The sequence below is a fragment of the Littorina saxatilis genome, linkage group LG14 (genome assembly GCF_037325665.1).
Source record: "Littorina saxatilis isolate snail1 linkage group LG14, US_GU_Lsax_2.0, whole genome shotgun sequence".
Lineage (NCBI taxonomy): Eukaryota > Metazoa > Mollusca > Gastropoda > Littorinimorpha > Littorinidae > Littorina > Littorina saxatilis.
This window is the reverse complement of record NC_090258.1, coordinates 3217749-3234794: the sequence shown is the minus strand read 5'-3', so window position 1 is coordinate 3234794 and position 17046 is coordinate 3217749. Positions and strand designations below refer to the sequence as shown.

The 17046-nt window shown below is 37.1% G+C and overlaps 1 protein-coding gene across 4 annotated transcripts in view; it reads right to left on the bottom strand.

Annotated features, from left to right (window-relative positions):
- LOC138946907 (solute carrier family 52, riboflavin transporter, member 3-B-like) overlaps window positions 1-16843 on the bottom strand; it is a 52883-nt gene extending 36040 nt beyond the window's left edge. For all 4 annotated transcript variants that reach the window (XM_070318307.1, XM_070318304.1, XM_070318308.1 and 1 more), the window contains exon 1: window positions 16730-16843. The gene's annotated coding sequence lies outside the window, so the exon portion shown is untranslated. The remainder of the gene's footprint in view (window positions 1-16729) is intronic.
- Between the last annotated feature and the right edge of the window lie 203 nt (window positions 16844-17046).

Here is a 17046-nt window from a genome sequence, read left to right as displayed (position 1 = left end):
CCTTGTCGGTTCCTGATTCCAAAAACATATAGATATGATATGTTTGGATTGAAAACACGCTCAGAAAGTTAAAACGAAGAGAGGTACAGAAAAGCGTGCTATCCTTCTCAGCGCAACTACTACCCCGCTCTTCTTGTCAATTTCACTGCCTTTGCCATGAGCGGTGGACTGACGATGCTACGAGTATACGGTCTTGCTGCGTTGCATTGCGTTCAGTTTCATTCTGTGAGTTCGACAGCTACAGTACTTGACTAAATGTTGTATTTTCGCCTTATGCGACTTGTTTCTTATGCTATGGAATAGCATAATGATTAAATACACGTGTAATAAATATTTCATACACGTGTAAGAAATGATTAAATACACGTGTAAGAAATGTTTATTACGCGTGTATTTAATCATTTCGTACACGTGTATGACATTTTTATTGCACGTGTATTAATCATTAATTACACGTGTATTAATTATTTATTGCACGTGTACTAATCATTTTTTACATTACACGTGTAATAAATCATAAATACACGTGTAATAAATTATTAATACACGTGTATTTATTTCTTATTGCCCGTGCAATTTATCTTTTTATATTTAGTCAAGTTTTGACTAAATATTTTAACATCGAGGGGGAATCGAAACGAGGGTCGTGGTGTATGTGTGTGTGTATGTGTGTGTGTGTGTGTGTGTGCGTGCGTGCGTGCGTGCGTGTAGAGCGATTCAGACCAAACTACTGGACCGATCTTTATGAAATTTGACATGAGAGTTCCTGGGATTGATATCTCCATACGTTTTTTTCATTTTGTTGATAAATTTCTTTGATGACGTCATATCCGGCTTTTCGTGAAAGTTGAGGCGGCACTGTCACGCCCTCATTTTTCAACCAAATTGGTTGAAATTTTGGTCAAGTAATCTTCGACGAAGCCCGGGGTTCGGTATTGCATTTCAGCTTGGTGGCTTAAAAATTAATTAATGACTTTGGTCATTAAAAATCTGAAAATTGTAAAAAAAAATAAAAATTTATAAAACGATCCAAATTTACGTTTATCTTATTCTCCATCATTTGCTGATTCCAAAAACATATAAATATGTTATATTCGGATTAAAAACAAGCTCTGAAAATTAAATATATAAAAATTATTATCAAAATTAAATTGTCCAAATCAATTTAAAAACACTTTCAGCTTATTCCTTGTCGGTTCCTGATTCCAAAAACATATAGATATGATATGTTTGGATTAAAAACACGCTCAGAAAGTTAAAACAAAGAGAGGGACAGAAAAGCGTGCTATCCTTCTTAGCGCAACTACTACCCCGCTCTTCTTGTCAATTTCACTGCCTTTGCCATGAGCGGTGGACTGACGATGCTACGAGTATACGGTCTTGCTGAAAAATGGCATTGCGTTCAGTTTCATTCTGTGAGTTCGACAGCTACTTGACTAAATATTGTATTTTCGCCTTACGCGACTTGTTTCTTATGCTATGGAATAGCATAATGATTAAATACACGTGTAATAAATATTTCATACACGTGTAAGAAATGATTAAATACACGTGTAATAAATATTTCATGCGCGTGTAAGAAATGTTTATTACGCGTGTATTTAATCATTTCGTACACGTGTATGGCATTTTTATTACACGTGTATTAATCATTAATTACACGTGTATTAATTATTTATTACACGTGTACTAATCATTTTTTACACGTGTAATGGTTATGAGCCAAACGGCTTTCCATAGCTACCGGCTGCAAAGGGCCCGCTGACCCGTGAAATTGCTTAACACATGGACTGGGTGGCCGAGTGGTAACGCACTTGCGCTCGGAAGCGAGAGGTTGCGAGTCAGTTCGACCCTGGGTCAGGGCGTTAGCAATTTTCTCCCCCCTTTCCTAACCTAGGTGGTGGGTTCAAGTGCTAGTCTTTGATTTGGTTTAAGCAAAGTTTTATTCAGGATTTTCTTCGCATGAACAGTTCAAAACACACAACTAGGACACGCACTCAAGCAAATGCTTATATCACGTGACCAGAACAGTACTAAATTACACACATTTTCGTAATGGTGGACATAACAACAATAAACCAGAGGAACAAATTGAAAGAATGGGGATGGGGAGCTAACTAGGAACAAAGGAATCTACAGAAGATAAAAAGAAAAGGGAGGGAAAGGGGGAAGAAGGTACTAACAACCACAAGGAGAGACTAGGACGAAAGCGCATAGGAAGAGAGCATCAAGTCTAAGACATGCAACATGTAAATTCAGGTAAATGTAACAATTTTTTATGGAAGGCAGTAATTCGTTAACATGTAAAATACGAGACAAACGATAATAATCATTACTTATACGCTGCTTATGTAATCAAATACGATAACACAGGGAGAGGCAGTGTGGAGGTACACATATGCCTGCCCACACACATATACACTATCAATGCGTGAACACATCCATCAAATCAATCGACCAGATTTAACAATAAACGATTGGACAGACTCAAATATCAATATGTTATTACGAACAGAATAATGCTCGCTACCTTTTAATAATATTTCCACGCGTCTGAAATGAACAGGCAACGAATTGATTGTTGTCAGACGAGCATCTGCATACAAAGTGCAGTTTAATAAATAATGTTCGGATGTTTCATTTGGATCACCGCAAGCACACTGTGCGTTATCTTTTAGATGGCGTTTACACAAGTCTGAATTAAGGTTACTAATATTTAAACGCATTCTGCAGTGTTGAACTTCTGTCTGTCGTTTTCCAAAATAATAATAAGCTGGTACACTATGATCAGGACTTTGTAAATAATGCTTAAATTCGCTTATTGAATTTGTTGTTTTAATCACATCAGGCAAATTATTCCATAAAACTGTGGAGAATGGAATGAAGGATGTTCTGAATATTTCTGTCCTATGTGCTGGTACGAATCTTTCGAATGGTCGTCTTCTGTGGTAGGGATTTAGTGAAGAGACTAGTGGTGGCAAGAGGTTAATTAGATATTGTGGACATTTACCATGAACCATTTTGTGAAATAAGATTAATTTATGTCGTTTTCGGCGTTCCTTTAGACTACAAAAACCACTTTCTTTGTAAATCTTATCATGGCTTGTTCCCCGCACACCGCCAATTATAACACGTAATGCTTCAAGGTGTAATTTTTCAAGTGTTTTTGATAAGGCTTCGGTACAATTGTCCCATAACACATCAGCGTAATCGAAGTGTGGCAGAATAAAAGATTTATACATTATTTCCAAACTATTTCTACATAACTTATACTTGTAATATCTTAAGCAGTTAATCAACAAAGTGGTCTTTTTCACAATATTTCTAATTTGAGCGTCCCATTTACAATCGTTTTGCAAAAAAATGCCATTAAAAAATAGGGGGTCATTTTGGTTTAAATCACGTTTTATATTCAGCAGTTTAGTTTTGGTTTCATTACATGTAACTTTCCAGCGTGCTGCCCATCTACTAATTTTATCAAGGTCTGAGTTAAGAATTTCGGCACGTCGTATCGGGTCATGTAATGCAAGTGACAAACGAGTATCATCAGCAAACAATTTGATAACAGACTCAATATCATTTACAATATCATTTATATAAATCAAAAATAACAAGGGGCCTAGCACTGAACCCTGAGGAACGCCTGCTTGTAAACCTTTTAGCTCTGACTTGGCACCTTTAACAACAACTGACTGAACACGGTTTGTTAAATAGCTACGAAACCATGACAATAGTCGGCCTCGAACACCAATCGACTCTAGTTTTACCAATAATCCTTTGTGCCAAACTTTATCAAAAGCTTTTGACACATCAAAAAATACCGCCTGTGTTGTTAAGCCGTTGTCGTAGTTTGAACACAAGTCATTATATATGGAGACAAGTTGACAGATCGTCTTTCGGATGAGACGAAAAACCGAGGTCCCTTCGTGTACACTACATTGGGGTGTGCACGTTAAAGATCCCACGATTGACAAAAGGGTCTTTCCTGGCAAAATTGTATAGGCATAGATAAAAATGTCCACCAAAATACCCGTGTGACTTGGAATAATAGGCCGTGAAAAGTAGGATATGCGCCGAAATGGCTGCGATCTGCTGGCCGTTGTGAATGCGTGATGTATTGTGTAAAAAAAGCGGGTATTCATCTAGTAGTATTATGTGTGGTGCTGAAAGGGAGAGACATAAAACCGCGCCGTGCGCAGAAAGTGTGTCACACAGCCAGCCTGCGAGGTTATGCGCGGCCGGGCACAGTGGGCCAGTCCCACTACGGCGACAGGGAGAAACAAGCAAAGACGTGAAAGAAAACGTGAATGCGTGTGTGTGTGAGGAAAAAGAATGCTGTGAACTATGACGGCTTACTAGTGCCAAAATCTCATAATTGTAATTATCAAGGGAAAATTAATAATTTTCGAAAATTAGTAATTTTCCCTTGATAATTACCATTTTCACGTGTTTATTACTAATTTTCCCGGGAAAATGACTAATTGTCCCGGAATAATTACTAACTTTCACCTGTTAATTACTAATTTTTAGTTTTGGCTCACTTCCTGGCGGATTGCTAGTGCCAAAACTAAAAAATTAGTAATTTTCCCGTGAAAATGAGTAATAACAGGTGAAAACAGTAACTGACAGCGTTAATTAGTAATTATCACGTGATAATGGGTAACCCCAGGTTTTGGCACTAGTAAGCCGTCATAGTGAACGCGAGCGGGTGAATGTTGAAAACGCACTTCGCATGAATGACTCTCAGTCTTCTCTGTATTGCAATCGTGTTCAAAAAAGTGTTGAATGTGTTGATTTATTGCATGCTTGTTGTAATGAACCTGCCATTTGTGATGGTAATAGTAACACATGTGACATAGAACAAGAACAAGAATTAAATGTTACTGCAACTAATTGTGTGTATGATCGGGAACAGGCGCATGACACTAGTCCTAAACGAGCTGATATTGTGTGTGATCAGGGACAGGTACATGATGTAAATGTTTTAAGGATCCGAGCTATCGTGCATTGCGTTGAATGTTGGTGGCGTATTATCGAAATTAAAACACCCAGATTTTCTGAAGCTAATTTGTAAATATGATATTATTGCCTTATCCGAGAGTAAGTTGGATGATATTGACACAGTTGATGTTGCGGGTTATGTGTCCCTCTATAAAAACAGAAGCAAGTTTAAACGTAAATCAGGAGGAATTTTGTTGTTAGTCAAGGATGATATTGTACAGTTTATTACAGTATATGAAACTAAAGAAAGAAAATCCAAGGTTGATGTTTCCCTAAGAAAATATTATACGTTTTGTGAGGCAGAATTATGTGAAAATATGATGTTTTTTAAATTCAGTAAGGAGTTTTTAAAACAAGATATACTTTTTGGCGCTGTGTACATTCCCCCAGAAGGTTCACCATATGTGAATAAGGATGTTTATACCGAATTACACGATGCATTCCTCACTATTGAACATGAAGGCGCGTGCTTACTTGAAGATTTTAATGCAAGAACAGGATTACTTATAGATACCACTGAAGATTTATTTGATGTTGATTTTGATATGCCCTGTGAAACACAAGATATGTGCAGAGAAAATGACGAAGGTGACAACAATTTTCATATCCCGAAGAGACACTCACAAGATGTGTTAGTAAATAATTTCGGGCATGATTTAGTGGATTTTTGTAAAATATCAGATATGGTTATTGTAAATGGTCGGGTTGGATCAGACAGAGGCACCGGGAAATTTACATGTAAAAATGTTAGTGTTGTTGATTATGTTTTGATATCAGCCAACCTGTTTCATACCATCAAAGAATTTGTTGTTATTGAGTTTTGCGAAATGTTCTCGGATGTTCACTGCCCCTTGGTAATTAAGCTTGATTGTATTTTTGGACACAATGTTTTAAATCATGATTGTGATGATGAAGTTGGGAACGAAGTGCATGCTTGTAATGTAGCAGAACATTTCGAAGGAAGACCAAAATGGAAAACAGATTTGGAAACTGATTATATTTGTGGTCTGGAAGATTCACCGATAAACGATATTGATTTACAATTAGATGAATTGTTAGTATTTAAAGAAAATGTTTCTGTTGACGAAGTTAATAGAGTTGTTTTAGAAGTTAATAATATATTGAAGAGTAGTGCACAGAAGTTAGGGTTATTTAAACGAATTTTTTTTGGTAAGAAACAGTATAAAAGGAAAACCGAAAATTGTCCATGGTTTAATGTTACATGTGAGAAAAAGAGAAAGTCCTTTTTTAAAGCAAAAAATGTACATAGAAGAATGAAGACTGCCTTTTCGCGTGAGCTCCGCACCAAAACAAGTCGAAGTTATAAACAGGAAGTAAATAAGCAATTTAAAAAATATCAAGCAGACCTTGTTAAAAAAATTAAAAACCTAAAAAGCCATGATCCAAAATCGTATTGGAAGATTATTAATGGAACACTAAGAGAAAAAAATGAAGAATTACCAAAAGTCTCTTCTGACGTTTTTTTGAAACACTTTAAAGGTATGTTTTCAGCAGGTGAAGATGAGGTTGATAAAAATGAATCTAATTTAAATAAAATGGTACATAATGATAACGCTGATTTAAATTGTATGATAACAGAAGAGGAAGTTTTAAAAGCAGTTAAAAAGCTAAAGAATAATAAAGCCTGTGGAAATGATCAAATTATAAATGAGTTTTTGAAAGCTTCTGCTGGGAAGTTGATTAAAGTATATACAAAGCTGTTTAATGTAATTCTTTGTTCTGGACACATGCCCGACGAATGGTCTGTTGGACTTTTACGCCCCATGTATAAGCAAAAGGGAGATGCTGAAGACCCAGCAAATTACAGAGGTATAACCCTGATGAGCTGCTTTGGAAAGTTATTTACCAGTGTTCTGAATAATAGGCTAACTAATTATTTTGATGAGTATTCAGTCATTGGTGAAGAACAAGCCGGTTTTCGAGCCTGGATCACATTTTTACTTTACATAGTATTATTGATTACTTTCTATCAAAGAGAAAAAGGTTATATTGTCTTTTTATTGATTATGAAAAAGCATTTGATTATGTGAAAAGAGCTTTTCTATGGAAGAAGATGTTTGACGCTGGAATAAATGGGCGAATGCTAAATATTATTCAAAATTTGTATAGTAAGGCCAAGTCTTGTGTTTTGGTAGGTAACCAAAAGTCAGATTTCTTTCAATGTTTTACTGGTGTACATCAAGGGGAAAACTTGTCACCTGCATTGTTTGCTGTGTATTTAAATGATTTACAAGCTTATATGTTTGATAAAACTGAACACCTCCCTACTATTGAAAGAGAGGTTGCTATGTTGGACTTACAGCCGGATGATGCTGAGCTGATGTTTAAAATGTTTATTTTATTATATGCAGATATAGATGATACAACCATTTCAGCAGAATCCCCAGAAGCATTACAAGACTGGCTAAATGTGTTGTCCGAATACTGCGATCTGTGGAGTTTGCGGGTGAACGCCAAAAAAACGAAAATAGTTGTTTTTTCAAGAGGTAAAATACGAAAATTGCCATTATTTAAATACAAAGATGAATTAGTTGAGGTCGTGTTTGGTTTTCAATATTTGGGTCTATTTTTTAATTATAATAATAAGTTTAATACATCACAAAAGTTGTTATATGATAAGGCCTCTCGAGCAATGTTTAGCTTGTTAAAGAAGTGTAGAAAATTGTCGTTGTCCATAGATATTCAAATGGAATTGTTTGATAGAATAGTTGCACCGATTATGTTATACGGCTGTGAAGTATGGGGACCAAATTTGGTAAATTTAGCAACAAAATTACAGCTACGTTTTTATAAGATTATTTTGAAATTGAGAAAGTCGACCCCAACGTGTATGGTATTAGGCGAATTAGGCAAATTTCCACTAGATGTCCTCGTAAAAAATAGAATGTTTAGTTTTTGGTTTAAATTGGTGGATTGTAATAATAGTAATAAGTTTTCAAATGTATTGTACCGTTTTCTGCATCACCTCTATGTAAATAACATATATGAAGCACCCTATTTAAAACATGTTGAAACAACTTTAAATGCTCTTGGTCTTAGTGGTATTTGGCATGACCAGTTTAATTTACGATGTTCCAAAAAATGGTTTAAATTGAAAACGTTGCAATGCCTAAAAGATCAATATATACAATCGTGGTTTTCAGAATTAAATGAAAAAGAAACTTGTTTGAATTATAGATTGTTTAAAGATACATTTATATTTGAAAATTATTTGAACATTTTACCCAATAACCTAGCACTCTCTTTTTTACGTTTTAGAACATTAAATCATAAATTGCCAATACAGAAAGGCCGAATGTTAAATATACCACATAACGAAAGAATATGTGTTAAATGCCAGTCTGGAGAACTCGGAGATGAATTTCATTATATATTTCAGTGTCATTTTTTTGAAAATGTGAGGAAAAGGTTGTTACCATTGTATTTTCGTAGAAATTCAAATGCAGTCAAATTTAAACATTTATTTGAATTAACAAAGAAACGAAAGTTATTGCATTTAATATATTTTATTAAGAGTATTTTGAAAGAGTTCTGATTATTTGATGACGTTTTTTTTCTTATTAAAACAAAAACAAACACAGAAACATATACTTTTCTGAAAAAAAAATTAAAAATTTATGATTACAATTATTTTGTTATGAATTAAGCTTGATTTATTTTCGGTTAATTAGAAGTGTTGTGTACCATTATTACATATATCTTTTTTGTCGTGTTTATTGCAATTTTTATTTATTTTATTCATGTAACCCTAGGAGTTTTTTGAAATAAATATTGACTTGACTTGACTTGTCTATGAAACTCCGCCACAACATATATACAGATACGTAAGTTTTAATGAGTTCCTGGTTGATAAAACATCCACCAGTTAGGCAGCATCCAGATTTAGCCCTGTCAATGTAAGCCTTAGTCGTTGCACTATATGAACCTGAAACTGTTCACTCTTTTTCCAGGATGTGTCGTCACACCCACGGGTTAATATCTGGAGTATGTACACAAGTGTTTCACAAAGATAACTCAGTTTCACCTATCGGACCAACCACAGTCCAGGGTGGTATAAGCAACATCCTGCAACTCAAGAAAACAACAACCACACCACACAGACAGCATTGAAACACTAAGTGATGGTAGTTGCATAAAAAATACTTTGGGTCAAAAACATGTCCACCGCACCTTAAAACACAAGTCGGTCCATGTAACAACACTGGCCTATATCCGTGTGTCTTGACGTGACAATTCAGAGCGCAGACAGAGTTTTGATGTCAACTGGACCACTATATCGCACACTCGAATCGTCCTTGAACTTGAACTACTTGAACCAGCTTGACCTACCTGGCTTGGGTTCGTACGTAAACAAACTACAGGCACATGATTTTGGCACTGGGGAAGTTTGTTTGGTGAAATAAGATAAAATAATAAAACTTTAATGTCCATTTTTGTTATACACAAGCATGGACATTTTTCTGTTGGCACAACACCGCATTTCTAATAAGACAAGCACACGATTAAGCATAATCAAACATAAATTTATACACTGCTAAGATTAACTTATGATATGAGCATTTAAGCAAAAAGCATCATTTATATAGTCACATCATTGTTGTTGTTATTGTTTGTTGTTATTGTTTGTTGTTATTGTTTGTTGTTATTGTTTGTTGTTATTGTTTGTTGTTATTGTTTGTTGTTATAATATAGTAATAATAATAATAATAATAATAATAATAATAAATTAGCATTTATATAGCGCTTTTACATTCTTTATTTGGTGTTTAACGTCGTTTTCAACCACGAAGGTTATATCGCGACGGGGAAAAGGGAGGGGGGGGGGGGGGGGGGCAGATGGGATAGAGCCACTTGTTAATTGTTTCTTGTTCACAAAAGCACAAATAAAAAAATTGCTCCAGGGGCTTGCAACGTAGTACAATATATGACCTTACTGGGAGAATGCAAGTTTCAAGTACAAAGGACTTAACATTTCTTACACTGCTTGACTAAAATCTTTACAAACATTGACTATATTCTACACAAGAAACACTTAACAAGTGTAACCGACTGCCAAATGTACTTTACCCTGAAGTCGGGGTCAACATTTCAGAGTGCCCCTTTCTCACCAAGCTCAAACACACAAGTTAAATTACCAGGTTCTTTATTTCCATACTAGAGGAATACCCGGCTTCGCCGGGTGAATCGCGAGACAGAGACAGACAGCGTGGCGGTTCGCCGTCTTAGAGCACGTGTTGAACATTTTCATCCACCAGTTTGTGCCCACACAAAGGAAGGCAAGAACATACAGAGAGACAAAAGCCGCCAGACCCCATCACAAACAGAACTCTACAATCCACAGGTGTTGCCTGGCGAGCTAGCTATAAATAGCTGACAACTTGTAAGGCGAACAACTCTGCAGAGTCTGCTGTGAAGGGCGACGGTAGTCTCCCTGTCACACTCGACCCCCTTTGAATGAACTTTGTCCCCAAAGTTCCGAACCATGGACCCGCCAAGCTTAGGTCCCTCCCAGGTTGGTGGAAAGGGAACAGCACGAAAATGATTCAGTGGCCTGAACATTTCATGTCGAGTCCCATCCCTGTCGACGACGCCAAATGTAACCGAGTGCCGAAACACCACAATCACCTTTGAAGGCGAAGTCCACTCAAACGGGATTGAGAATTTTAGACCTTATTTCTAAGCCTTATAATAACTGTTATGGCTTCTCAAAGGAAGGCCAGAACATACAGAGAGACCAAAGCCGCCAGACCCCATCACAAACAGAACTCTACAATTCACAGGTGTTGCATACACACACACACACACACACACACACACACACACACACACACACACACACACACACACGCAGAAGCTGTATATATCTATCTATATATATATATATAAATATATAGAGATAGATGACAGTGGATTTTTAGATAAATAGATTCGACCTTTGCACTTTTACAGTGAGGACAACTTACGGGTACATGCAAGGAAAGCCGCGTTCTGGACAGTGCAGTGACCTTCTAAAAATAGTAACGGGAATATGGATTGACGCCACACGAAGGAAGGGAGATAAACGCGCAAAACACTGGAGAAGATAAGGAAGAGTTACTGGGAATGGATGTAGTGGATCTACAGAAAAACCAAAATCGGTTCAGCGGTGCGCGCTGAGAGCACGTGTTGAAAATTCTCATCGACCAGGTTGTGTCCGGGGTCTACCTGAATATGCCCACCAAATTTGAAGCAGATCCATCGAGAACTTTGGCCGTGCATCGCGAACACACAAGTCGTATATATATAGAAAGATAGAAAGAAGATGATGAGGGGAAAATGTGGGAAAGCTATTCCTGTTAGTGTACATATGCGTGCGCGAGTGTAGTATGCTTCGTATGGTATTTTTATCTGTTGTCTTATTATTTGTTTTGTCTTTTAATGTGCACCACACTGAAATTTCTCTGTATGAGATAATAAAGTATTCGTATTCGTATTCGTATTCGTAAGCGGGGGTTTACCTTCAAATACAAAACTTCCAATGTATTACTCTCTAGAACTAGAACAACCCAAAACAACACTCTAAATTCTTTACTCTAAAGCTATACTTTAGATTCCCACTCTAAAACAATACTTTAAAACAATACTTTAAATCCTCCCTCCAAACTACACTCCAAAACTCTACTCTAAATCCTCACTCTCAACTTTAATAAAAATAACACACAATAGAACTCTAATCTAAAACAAACGAAATCTAAAACAAGTCGCGTAAGGCGAAAATACAATATTTAGTCATAGTGGGGCTCCTATGTTGCAAAATCATTCAAATCATGCAACAAACACCAAATTAAGCAAATATGAAGAGTTTTATGTGCTTAACAAAACCTGATACAGAGCCATCGCGAAAAATAAAAAATGGGTAGTTTTTAAACAATTTTTCAAAATGGCCGCCAGTGTAAACGGTTGGGTATGTTAGGCATATTTCACTTCATGTGATTAACAGCAAATTTGGCGTAAATGGACATTTGCTTTTGCTTAACAAAACCTGATACAGAGCCACCGTGAAAAAATTAAGAAATCAGTAGTTTTTTTACAATTTTCAAAATGGCCGCCAATAAAAGGGTATTTAGGCATTTTTGATGCTACAAGACATTCTCTTGCAATAGAAACTAACACAAACACATTTTTAAACAAAACAATACATGTATTGTTGGTGCAGAGAATGATTGGACGGTGTGGGTGGCAGGGTTGAAGAATTTGTGGATTACCTAAACTGTGCAAAAATAAATATATTGCACCAATTTTCATACCAAAACGAAAACATTCATTCCTGTGCTGTTATATTCAATGTATGCTATTGAGGGCACTCAACTTGGCTAACTGGAACACTTTTAAGATAAAAGGTGGCCTTTACATGGGTTATTTGACCGCCGCCCAAATAAGGGTACCCCCAAAATAAAACTGATAAAAATGTAATGTATCAACTCAAAAGTCGACTAAAATTCATAATCGCTGTATTTCGAAAACGTTGTTTGTTCTCATGTGTTTACACAACTAGCACATTCCGGCAAGTGTCTATACTCAAAAGAAACTTTGGCAGTACTTGAAACAACCATCTGTCATACATGCGAAGTCAAAAATATGTGGGATGTAAGTCAACAAACCTGTGGCAGTTTTTAAAATATTATTTCGTGAAGATTTGAAAGTGTACTCAAACGGTTGAACTACGCCTCGTGCGTAGACACACATTCCTGAAAGTTTCAACGCAACCCACTTGGTCATTGCTAAAATACATGGATTTTAGTTGACTTGGGTATCCCTCAAATTTGACACATAAACATCTCATCCGTGAGATCGACACATACATCAGTAGGTACAATGGCACAACACTAGAAATATGCAAGATGGCGAAATAAAACAACCTGTTCTGGATGGATAATCAAGTTGACTTTCTCTTCGTATACAACAGTGACCCAGTTGTGCCTCAGGAATTGTCGTCGGCTTTTTAAAAGGTACCCGAAGTTTTTGTCACATCTCTTTGTCACGTCAAGGGTATCCTTATTTTGACGGCGTAAATGATGATGTTAAAAAAAAATGTGCCAGATAGCGAAGATGCGAGCCTTTAATGGCATAGACAGTTTGAATAAAATGACACAGGAATAAAAGTTTGAGTTGGGGTATGAAAATGGGTGCAATAATATTTTTGCACAGTTTAGATGCTGACAGTTTTCACAGGCATGCAAGCACATTTGCAGAGAGCTGTGCTCTGCAGTCCTTCTTAGCAGCATTTGCAGCGTTTTGTTGTACAGCTCTTCTTGCAGGCACACCTCATGAGTTCTCGGCACACGCTGGATACCTCTTGAAAGCTCGTCCAGAATGACTCCCACTTTCCAGCCTTGAACTGCCAGCCCACAGAGTTTGGAAGTCTAATAGGTAGATGGCTCTTCTCAATCTCATGTCCTGCAGCAGCACCTCACTTGTAAGGGGATTATGGTCAATTTGGCAGCTCTTTTTACTGAAGAGGTACCGTCTAGCACTGTTTACACCCAGTACGTTGCTGGTTTTGTCCTACAAATGTACACCAAAAAGCTCTTGTGCTGCCCTGTCAGTGGTACTCAGCTTACAAAGAGGAGCAGACAACCTGAAGAAAGTTTGAGTGACGTCTTCAAATGCTTGCCATACTTCCCAAGCCTTCTGATTCCCCAATACCATTGAAGAACGACATAGTGTCACAGCCTGTAAGGCTATGCAAAATGGGCAGACAGGGTGACTTCTCTTGGCCAATGGCTTTGGCAATGTGGCGATACACTTCACGAGCAGAAAAAAACGCAACACAGCTGGAATGAGAAGCAGACTGTCTGGCCTCCTCTACATCCATGGTGCAGGAAATCAGCCTGTGGTACCCTTCACACAAAAGATGAAAAGTGACATTTTTATTTGAATGTATTTGAATAATGTTTACTATCTCAGAGAGTCGGTCAAAGCCGGGTTAGCAAGTCTTCACACAACAGACCAAAATGAAAGAAAATTGTATTTCATGAATTCGTATAATTCTTACTGTTTCAGGTTAAAAAACAAACAAACACAGTTTCCAGTGACCCAACTGATTCTGGAATCTTTCTGACCGCTACATTTATTCGCTTCAAACAGTCGCTAACAGAATGTTGACCATAGTGAGGGTTCGTACGTCAAACCCATCAAATTCACAGAGGTCGCTTACAAATGATGTGCAAACATGTTCCAATTAATACAAATAAAAAAATCTTACTGTTAAGATGTATTAGGTAACAAACCTTGATACAGTAGTACTAGTGAAATCGGCTCCCTTCTGTGGCACCGGAATAAATGCAGAACGCTTGTTCCCAGGAACCGGCATGTGGTGTAACTCTTGTATATATCCTGTAAAAATAAAATTCACACCAATGCACGGTCAACTTAAAATAAGCAAAAGGATGAGAAACAAGCAACAAACCAAAATTGTAAAACTCAAAGAGCGGTACCTCTTCATTTTTCAAAACCACTTATCTCATTTGATTAGCATACACTGTATGCTTTTGTCTGTTACCTACTGTCTTTGAAAGTTTGATCACAACACTGTAAAGACATGGGCCTGGGGAGTGGAGTGTTTTTATCTCCAGCTGGTCATCCTACTATCTGGCCTACCCTCACCGTTTTTGACTCTACCCCTCCCCACCTTATGGAAGTCCTTAACGTAGGCAGGACTAATCATTTATCATACCATGAACAATCTCTTTCTCCTCGCCTTTTATTCAAAGTTCGTTTAATCTGTTTAAAATCACCAGCGTGGCGATCATGATTTCCTTACTTGTAATCAACAGATAGATCTAGATCTATCAGCATCAATCCAGCTTGATGAGCTATTGCAAGATTACTCTGCATTTCAGCGCTTCACCCGATGAATAACAGACCCCAGGGGAGAATTAAACAGTAAAATGATGTGACATTGGTGAATGGATGCGTATTCTTGAAAACTTACCTTCAGAAACGTTGTTTTCGCTCAAATCAAAACACGCAATGTTGCGGAGGCCGCCATCTTGAATTTTCATGCTGCGGATATATAAAATTCTAAAAACGATCAAATTAAATACCAGAACACAAAAATACCCATAAGAGTATTTATGTCATGCATGTGTTATCAGCAGACAACTTCTGGTGCATGGTAAACCATTGAATTTTACATTTGCTGAGTTGGGAATATTTACTGCTGAGCGCTTTTGGTACGAATTTCGTCTGCTGTAAATGCAGCCTTTTATTCCCTATCAAAGACAAAAAAAACGATTTCTGAAGTGGCTCTGTATCTGAAATCCCTTAAATAATTATAAGGAACAATACCACAAAGTATGATGTTTGTTGCAAGATGTGAATGATTTATGAGTGCGTCTGCAACATACGAGCCCCACTATCAAGTAGCTGCCATTTTTCAGCAAGACCGTATACTCGTAGCATCGTCAGTCCACCGCTCATGGCAAAGGCAGTGAAATTGACAAGAAGAGCGGGGTAGTAGTTGCGCTAAGAAGGATAGCACGCTTTTCTGTACCTCTCTTTGTTTTAACTTTCTGAGCGTGTTTTTAATCCAAACATATCATATCTATATGTTTTTGGAATCAGGAACCGACAAGGAATAAGATGAAAGTGTTTTTAAATTGATTTGGACAATTTAATTTTGATTATAATTTTTATATATTTAATTTTCAGAGCTTGTTTTTAATCCGAATATAACATATTTATATGTTTTTGGAATCAGCAAATGATGGAGAATAAGATAAACGTAAATTTGGATCGTTTTATAATTTTTTATTTTTTTTTACAATTTTCAGATTTTTAATGACCAAAGTCATTAATTAATTTTTAAGCCACCAAGCTGAAATGCAATACCGAACCCCGGGCTTCGTCGGAGATTACTTGACCAAAATTTCAACCAATTTGGTTGAAAAATGAGGGCGTGACAGTGCCGCCTCAACTTTCACGAAAAGCCGGATATGACGTCATCAAAGACATTTATCAAAAAAATGAAAAAAACGTTCGGGGATTTCATACCCAGGAACTCTCATGTCAAATTTCATAAAGATCGGTCCAGTAGTTTAGTCTGAATCGCTCTACACACACACACACACACAGACACACACACACACACACACACACACACACACGCACATACACCACGACCCTCGTTTCGATTCCCCCTCGATGTTAAAATATTTAGTCAAAACTTGACTAAATATAAAAAAACAACCTAAAAACAATTCTTCAAAAAAACCAATCTAACAAAACCTAATTAAAACCTCGTCTCCTAAACCTAACTGAAATCTAACTGAACCTAACTGAAACCCCGTCTAACGAAGCCTAACTGCATCTAACTACACCCCTCTAACGAAACCCCGTCTACGAAAACCCCGTCGCACATTCCGCCATTCTGTAAATCACAGAAGTGCACGTCATAAGCATACATAAACAACTCAACAATGTCAACTACCACAAACTAAATCCTTTAACAACAGCAAAACACATCATTCCTTCCAAATAACATGCCTACAATACAGTTCTCTCAAACACTCAAACGGTTTTCTAAAACATTCAATAAACAAAAGTTTTCCCGAACATTCAACTCACAAAACAATCTACTTGAACATTCAAATAAATCCTCCCACAAGCAGCATACTCTTCTTCTCACTGCTTACTCATTTACAGAAAGAAAAATGTGTTAACCTACCAGCAAAGAAATCTTCACATCCCGAAAGGATTTCAGCCCGTGACAGACATGTCACACAAATCGAGAGCACAAAACACACGTCTTCTCCACTCAGACAAAACACAGTCTCGGAAACCTTAGTGGATCCCCGATAGTACAGGTTTGAGTCCTCATAGCACAGAGGTACCACGAGTTCACGAGTTCAAACGGATGCGCAAAAGTACATGTGTACCGTAACTGTCGTCGGTCACAAGTTCACACAAGGGTAAAAGGAGAAACAGAATCCGTTAGTCGCCTCGTACGACATGCTGGGGAGCATGGGTAAATTCTTCCCCCTA